The sequence below is a fragment of the Perca fluviatilis genome, chromosome 1 (assembly GCF_010015445.1).
Source record: "Perca fluviatilis chromosome 1, GENO_Pfluv_1.0, whole genome shotgun sequence".
NCBI lineage: Eukaryota > Metazoa > Chordata > Actinopteri > Perciformes > Percidae > Perca > Perca fluviatilis.
Genome location: NC_053112.1, coordinates 45850163 through 45857701, shown reverse-complemented (window position 1 = coordinate 45857701; position 7539 = coordinate 45850163). Strand labels below are relative to the sequence as shown.

Here is a 7539-nt window from a genome sequence, read left to right as displayed (position 1 = left end):
ATGAATATATATTATTGGTAGGCTCAATTGGTACTAAGGAGCCCAAAGTGTGCCAAGAAAATATCCCCCACACCATTACACTGCCATCCTCAATTGTTGATATACAAGGCAGGATGGATGCTCATTTTGTGGCACAAACAACATGAAAGCAAGCATCCATCCTGCCTTGTATCAACAGTTGAGGCTGGTGGTATATACAGTATATATACAGTGTATATAGAATTATATAAAATTACTATTAGTCATATTGGGATCATCATTGCCTAATTAGGATCTTTTGATTTGAATGTCAATCAAGGACAACATTAAATGACCCATTTCCTTCTGTACCATGACCTATTAACTACTGAGACAGGATCTTCTGGTAGCTTGTCAGGTTTGCTTTGGGGATTTATAGCATTCCTGTTCCATTGATAACTCTATTTAATCTTTTATAATGTAGAGATATTTGGTGTTGTGTATTGTTGTGCAGGGGGGAGGGAGGGTTTAGTGGTCCTGTTGTTGTCTGTGGTCTGTCTTCTGTCTGTCTGTCTATCTGATGAGCTGTATGGTGCAAGAAAGGATCAATAAATGTCTATCTATCTATATAAAATGGTACTGTATAACTCTATAAGAGTATTATATGAATAAGCTACTAACAATATTAGATTAGTATTTAGTAGTCTGGATCAACAGCAGTACATTTCCAGGATAATTGCCTGACAGCCTGTGTGTCTCACGTGCCGGTTGTCCCTCGCCTTCCGCTCTGTGTGATGCCGTTTTCAAAATCCGTTTGCTTCGGGAAACAGCAACAAACTTCGAGCTAGCAAGCTACACGCTGAAAATGGCAAGTGAGTCAAGCAGGACCATGGCAGCAGCTAAACCAGATTTAGATGCCCCCCCCAAAAGTAACAAACCTTACTGGGAAATGAATGCACACAGATGGAAAGAGATAGGAGCTCAGTGTGTCAAAGGAAGTCTCCCGGCAGTCTAAAACTATAGCAGCATAACTAAGAGCTGGTCTAAGGCAAACCTGAGCCAGCTCTGTAAGGGTTGGTAGATGAATCCGAAAACTATGAAGAGAAGCAGAGTTAGGCTGCGTTCACAAAGCCTGCGTCGGCCGACCAACGATCCGGCAAAACCACTGGTCTTTCCATTCATTTTGAATAGGGGTAGTGCGCTTAAGCCGGTTACACACTGGATGCGTCGCGCAAGCGTGTCAGCTGCGTGGCGTGTCCGTTTATATTTCGGCTCCCATGGTAACAGGTTAGAGCTTACACACTGCCTGCGTCACACGTGCGTCTCAGGCGCGGCTTGAGCCACGCCGAAAACGCGTGCCTGCTAGAAATAGGACGACACCTATTTTTCAAGCGCCACGCAAGCGTGTTGGAAGCGTTTCCAGGCAAAATAGAATAGGAAAAAGATGTTTATATGTCATTTTGACACAAATACATATTAATAAATGACATGTTGATGTTTGAAAGCCTCTAGGTTTTGATATAAATTCAGATATAAGAACGAAATATTCTGTAGCCTATTTTGCCGACGTTGTCTTTGCTGTAATCAGATCAGTATATATTTATGTTTCAAACATGGTATTTCATTTTATCAATGGGAAACATACATGTGTCCAGACAAGGCTAGCAGCAGCAGCGCCGCGTCAGACACGTTTCTGGTGTGTAAAGACGTAGAAAAATCCACGCCGCTGACACGCAACAGAAACGCCACGCTCACGCCACGTAGCCAGTGTGTAACCGGCCTTACGGTAGGTTTCCACACAGCGAAATTTCGCTTCGCTCTCATCGAGGATGAATGGAGACAAAAATTGCCCTGATTGGGCGAAATGAGAGTGAATCGCAGAGGCAAGCGAAACAAAGTTGACGAAAGTTTAACTTTATTCAAATGAGAACCACTCAAGAACCAATCAGCTTTGGTTTATGTTTGGAGGCGGGAGTTACGAAAAAAGTCTGACCAAGATGGCGGAGGGTATCAGAGCTGTATCATGAAAATTTGTATGTGATTAAAATGTTTCTACATGAACATTGGTACTTGTATCAACACAAATTGTGATTTATTTGACACACAAACTTAGTCAGGGCACATACACCACTAAATAGACCACTGTATATGTTAGTTTAAACACTCAAACTTTTCAGGTAGCCGACAGGCCAATCGCTAGCATGTTCGGACATTGGATTTCATTGTAAGCATAGCAAGGCAGCTAGGCTACTTGTGCATTTGTTTGATTAAATGTTTTGTTGGTGAACATTGACGCTTGCATCAACACGGATTGTTGTTTATATGTCACACGAACTTAAACAGGCCAAATACACCACCAAATAGACCACTGTAGATGTTAGTTTATTTTACTCAAAATTATTCAGCTAGCCGACAGGTCAACCGCTAGCATGTTCGGACATTGCATGATGCAACGATGCATCACTGCCCGAAAGAAATTTGGAAGAAGGTTGCGACGATTGTTGGTGCTCCCGGTGGGTTTACGTTTTGTCGTTTTGAACCGTGAGAGGTTGCAATTGCTTTAACATAGGTTGTGTATGTATGTGTGTGTATAAATAATTTATATATGTATGTATCATGTTCATTGGAAATGCGAGGTACATGCTCAGGGGGATGTATGACCTGTAAGGACAGTGAGCATGTATTATATATAGATATTTTATGATCATGGGTTTCCTGGCACCCTTCGTGGAGAGCAGGGAGATGTCAGGACATTTCAGCCAGCTCCGCAGAGGTGGTACAAGCAAGTCGAGTGTGAGGAGAAGGCGGGTAATCACAGCTTAAGTTCACCTTTTACAAAATGGTGTATGATGCTGAACAGGAGAGTCTCCTTCAGTCCGCAGTTTAACATGTAATGTAATATCAATATGAAATAAATGTATACAATTATTTTAATATAATACTACTGTTTCCTCATTACTTGTACTACTTACCACTACTACAGTTTTGGAAATCACATTTTTTATGATAAACGTACTGTAGGTGTCTCTTAAAAGAGCCTTTTGTTTGTTTTCATGCACTATGGTTGTGGTTGTGGTTGTGGTTGCCAGTAAACAGAACCCTATGCATTGAAATATTCAGAGAATGTGTCCCTGACTCGGAAGGTACTGTAGCTCTGCAGGCGTTGTTACTGCCGACTCAAGGTGCCTCCCGGAGTGCTGCTGATCCTCCGTCCTGCTCAGTTGAACTGGCAGGCCTTCTCGTGTTTCTCCTCCCTGATCTTGTTAGCCGGATGAAGTTGTGGAGGATACAGGTGGCCTTCACGCATGCCTCTGCCTTTGCTGGGTTGACATCAATGACCTGCCTGTACATCCTCTACTGGCTGGAGGGGATACCAAAGGCGCACTCCACTGTGAGCCTGGCACGGCTGAGACGGTAGTTGAATGCCCTCTTTTCAATGGTGAGGTTTGAGCCGGGGAAGGGTTGCAGCAGGTTCATACGAAGAGGAAAGGCCTCATCCCCCACAAAAACATGTGGTAGGCGGGCCATGGTGCTCAGCTCCAGCGATAACGCGGTCCTCTGGCAGGTCCAAGGTGCCATCCTTCAGGGCCTCACCAAAGGGGGAGTTGTTCAGGGTCCCACCGTCATAGCTACCCACATCCACCACCCGGAACAAATAATCTGCAACCACAACAGCAAGCAACACGATAGAAAATGTGTGCTTGCAGTTGAAGTACAGAGAACCTGAGTTGGAGGGGGCCTGAATGACTACATGCTTCCCGTCAATGGAACCCAAGCATTTGGGGAAATTCCACTTGTGGAAGAAGTCATCAGCGATGGCACTCCTGTCCTCCTTGGTTGGTACGGGCATGAACTCATCCACCAGGCAGTCCCATATGGCCTGACATACCTCTCCAACTATGTCGGCCACAGTAATGCGGCCCACCCTGTAAGCGTAACTATATATTATGCTATAAACATGAGCATTGCACGCTATTCACATGAGTAAATACACCTTTGATGCAAAACTACATTACTAAATGCTAAATAACAAACACCACTGCACCAACAGTGAACATGGCAGCTTGGCATAGAAAATTGCAAAGGTAGAAACAGTGAGCAGTAGCCTCATAAACGTATTGCATACACTCTTAAAAATACTGGGTTATTTTATTAACCCAACCACTGGGTTGAGGCTGTTTAACCCTGTATTATGTATATTCAACCCATATTGGGTTACTTTCAGTAACCCAGTAGCTGGGTTAATGGTTTTGGACTGTGCCTTGATCTGAATAACCCAACCAATGGTCATTTTAACCCAGTGGTTGGGTTACATTCAAGTTTGGGATCCTCCTCCAACGGTCTTTTTCTTTTCTCCGAGGCGGGAGAACACTTTTGTAAACACTGAAGGTTTGTCATTTCTCATTTTTTTAGAAAACTACCTCTGTCTTCAACAGAAACGTGAGCTTGCTAGTTGTTAGTTATAATAATAATCATTATTTCCATAACGGGACAGCCTGTAGAACTTTACATTACTTTGCCGAAAGCAACCGTACTGCCCCTCTAACGGCTACCACTGATGCTAATTAAGCAAGCAGCTAGCAAGCTAGCAAGGAGTTGCTTACTACAACATTGCTTCATTGCAGTCAAACAGCAGACTTTAGCTCCGGTTACTGGTTACTTACTTGATCTTGATTCATTGCCGGATAGGAGGAGCGTTTTAGCTCTGATAATCCAGTTAGCAACAGTGATTTCTAGCTAACTACGATTCATGCATGCTATAAGGCTAGCGCAAGTTCAAGTATGATAGCGCTAATGCTAGCTAGTAGGTTAATATTGTAGCATGATACCTAAGATTTAAATGGAGACTATTTCTAATTCTCTGAGGGAGTGACACATAAACAGTGCTTTATAAACATTTGTGTGTGTGTCTGGGGCAAATCACGAGACAAATTCACTATGATATGAAGTATTAGCTAGCTACGTTTTAAAAAGATCGCTAATGCTAACCGCTAGCTAGCGCTAGCTAGCGCTAATTGCTGACTCATCCTGTAAGCTAGCTAGTAGCTAGTACAGAGCGAAGCATTGAAGGTGCATTGCACGCATTCTGTTGACAAAGTAATTTGTGTTTAGTGCAGTTAACACACTGTAGAAATACCACATTGTGTTTTTAAGTGATTATGAAAAGACCACTAGCTAGCTAGCTAGCTACATGGCACTAGATTACAGCAACTTCGTTATATTTTCACTAGACAGACTGACAGACTGCAAAATACACTTGCATACATTGATTGAACATTAACAGATCTTGTTCTTCTCTCCTATAGCGATTGAATATGGAGGACTTTGTTAAACTAAAGTTAACAGAACGGCAACTTCTTGAGCTGATTGACACTTTTGCAGGTAAATATGTTATATTGTTGTACTATATGCCTATTATTAATATTATTGAATATGTCAACATTAAAAAAAATGAGTTACCCTATCCTCATGCATCCCCAATGAAGTTGTAGGCTACACAATACTCCATTTTGTTTAGATGTACAACATCTTGACATGTAAGAGCATTATGTAAAAGAATCCAACACTCTATATGTGCCACTGAAGACCATGCCTCCCTAAACAGAATCCCATTTTGATTACCCATTGTCACCATTGTAGGTCCCTGAAATACCATTTCGATAGTGACAGAAATTCCACAACTATAGAAGGCAAACAATTGGCATGAGGTTTTATTAACCTTACCATGGCCACAGAATTTATAGTTTAGCTACCTCTTATTTTACCACTACACCTCTGTCTACCATTGTGCACAGCAATACTTTAAATGTAATTTTCTTATTACAAAATGTGCTCTCAATCTCACACACACACTTTTTCTCAATCTTTCTCTCTCTCACTTATCTTATTATTTTTGTTTTGATGATATATGATTTAATTAATTATTCTAAATCTCCCCCTCTCAGATTGTGCAGGACTTCGAGGTTCTTCATAAAGAGGCATCAGACTAAATCTTTGACCTGGAGGAGGTTCAGCGAGAAGCTTGTTCATGCGGCCCAGTGGGAGGGGTAGAAGCTCCACGTGCAGACAGAGACAGAGTCTTTGTCTCAAGGTAGAAATTATAACATCAACATAACCCTTAGATTTGTATATTTGGATTTGTGCATTATTCGAGCCATAAGCTACTCTATGATAATAGATAAATAAACTATGATAATACTTATGTCAAACTATTTCCTTTCTTTACAGGCTCCAAAGACTACATTGCCCTGATGGTTCTGCCAGGTCTGATTCCACCTGCAGTCTTCAGGATGGGCCGAAAGGCCGTGAGGACTACAGTGTCTGACGCCATGAAGGCCTTCATCGATCTTAAGCCTGTGAGTAGTCCTAGACTCACACAGCCCCTTGGATCTAGTGATGCAGGTCTTTTAATGTAAAATCTGTTAGAAAACATTAGCTGTCAGCTGGTCAGAGTCTTTGTCATTCAAGTACTTATGGAATATTATTATTTGCAGGTCGGAGCCAACATGGTGGAGTACCTTCAGGCAGCAGAGCAGACCAGGCCATACCCCTGCACCCTGGTGTTGGGAGGCGAGGACTGCTGCTCTCAGCCATTCACCGTTCCCAGTGGGCCGGCCCTGGAGCACGACAGCGTTGTCCAAGCTGTACGTTTGTGTCAAATGTTTTTATGTGTTTGATATCAATTTCCCAAAGCAGTGTTTCTCTGCTTAGCAGTTCCTCCAGAAAGAATGGGGGGGTGGTAGTAATGTGGCCCCATGCGTTTGTTTTTTGGAAATGCTCATGCGATAAGGAATTTCTCTCTCTCTCTCTGTCTCTCTTTCTCTCTCTCTCTGTCTCTCTCTAATATTTAGGAGGAATATTAGTAGGAAATGAATTATTGTTAATTGTTGCTTGGTATTAGTCCAGTTATTTGATACTCATTTTTAAATGAGGTAGGGATAATGTGGCGCCATGCATTTCTTCTTTGGAAACGCTCATGTGATAAGGGAATTGGACTTGTTATTGTTATTCCAGTTTTTCTCTTTAAATGAGTAAATTAAATATTGTTCAATAAAATCAGTGACATTAATGAAGTGTATGCATTGTCTGTTATTAATAAATAATATATAGGAATTTCATAGATGAAAGAATAACTAAATGAATGGGTCAAATATCAACCCAACAAGGGGGTCAATTTAACCCAATATTTGGGCTGGTGGGCCTGACCCAGTAATGAGTTGCATTAACCCAACATTGGTGTCAGAATGACCCAGGCTTTGGTTAGGTGAAGCAACCCCTTATACTGGGTTAAAATTTCAACCCAGTTCAAAAAGTCAAAACAACCCAGCATGTGTTCTGTCCTATATTGAACCAGGTACTGGGTTGGGAATAACCCAATTTGGGTTATTTTCAGCCCAGTATTTTTTAGTGTGTACCATGCTACACCAATGTCATAAATGTCGTGCAGTAAACAGAAAAATGTAAAGGGCACTCACCAAAGACAAATAGCGAGACGCTCAGCTGGCCCTATAGATACGCGCATCTGAGTGTCTGGCTTGGTGATCCGTGGCCCGTTCCGGGAGGGCAGATTATCAAATTGCT

At 42.0% G+C, this 7539-nt stretch overlaps 1 long non-coding RNA gene across 1 annotated transcript; it reads left to right on the top strand.

Annotated features, from left to right (window-relative positions):
* The first annotated feature begins 5261 nt into the window (after positions 1 to 5261).
* On the top strand, positions 5262 to 7027 carry LOC120564357. Its single transcript, XR_005640088.1, has 4 exons — positions 5262 to 5340; positions 5904 to 6049; positions 6187 to 6314; positions 6453 to 7027. It is a non-coding gene; the product is annotated as an uncharacterized LOC120564357 (long non-coding RNA).
* Positions 7028 to 7539: the final 512 nt, after the last annotated feature.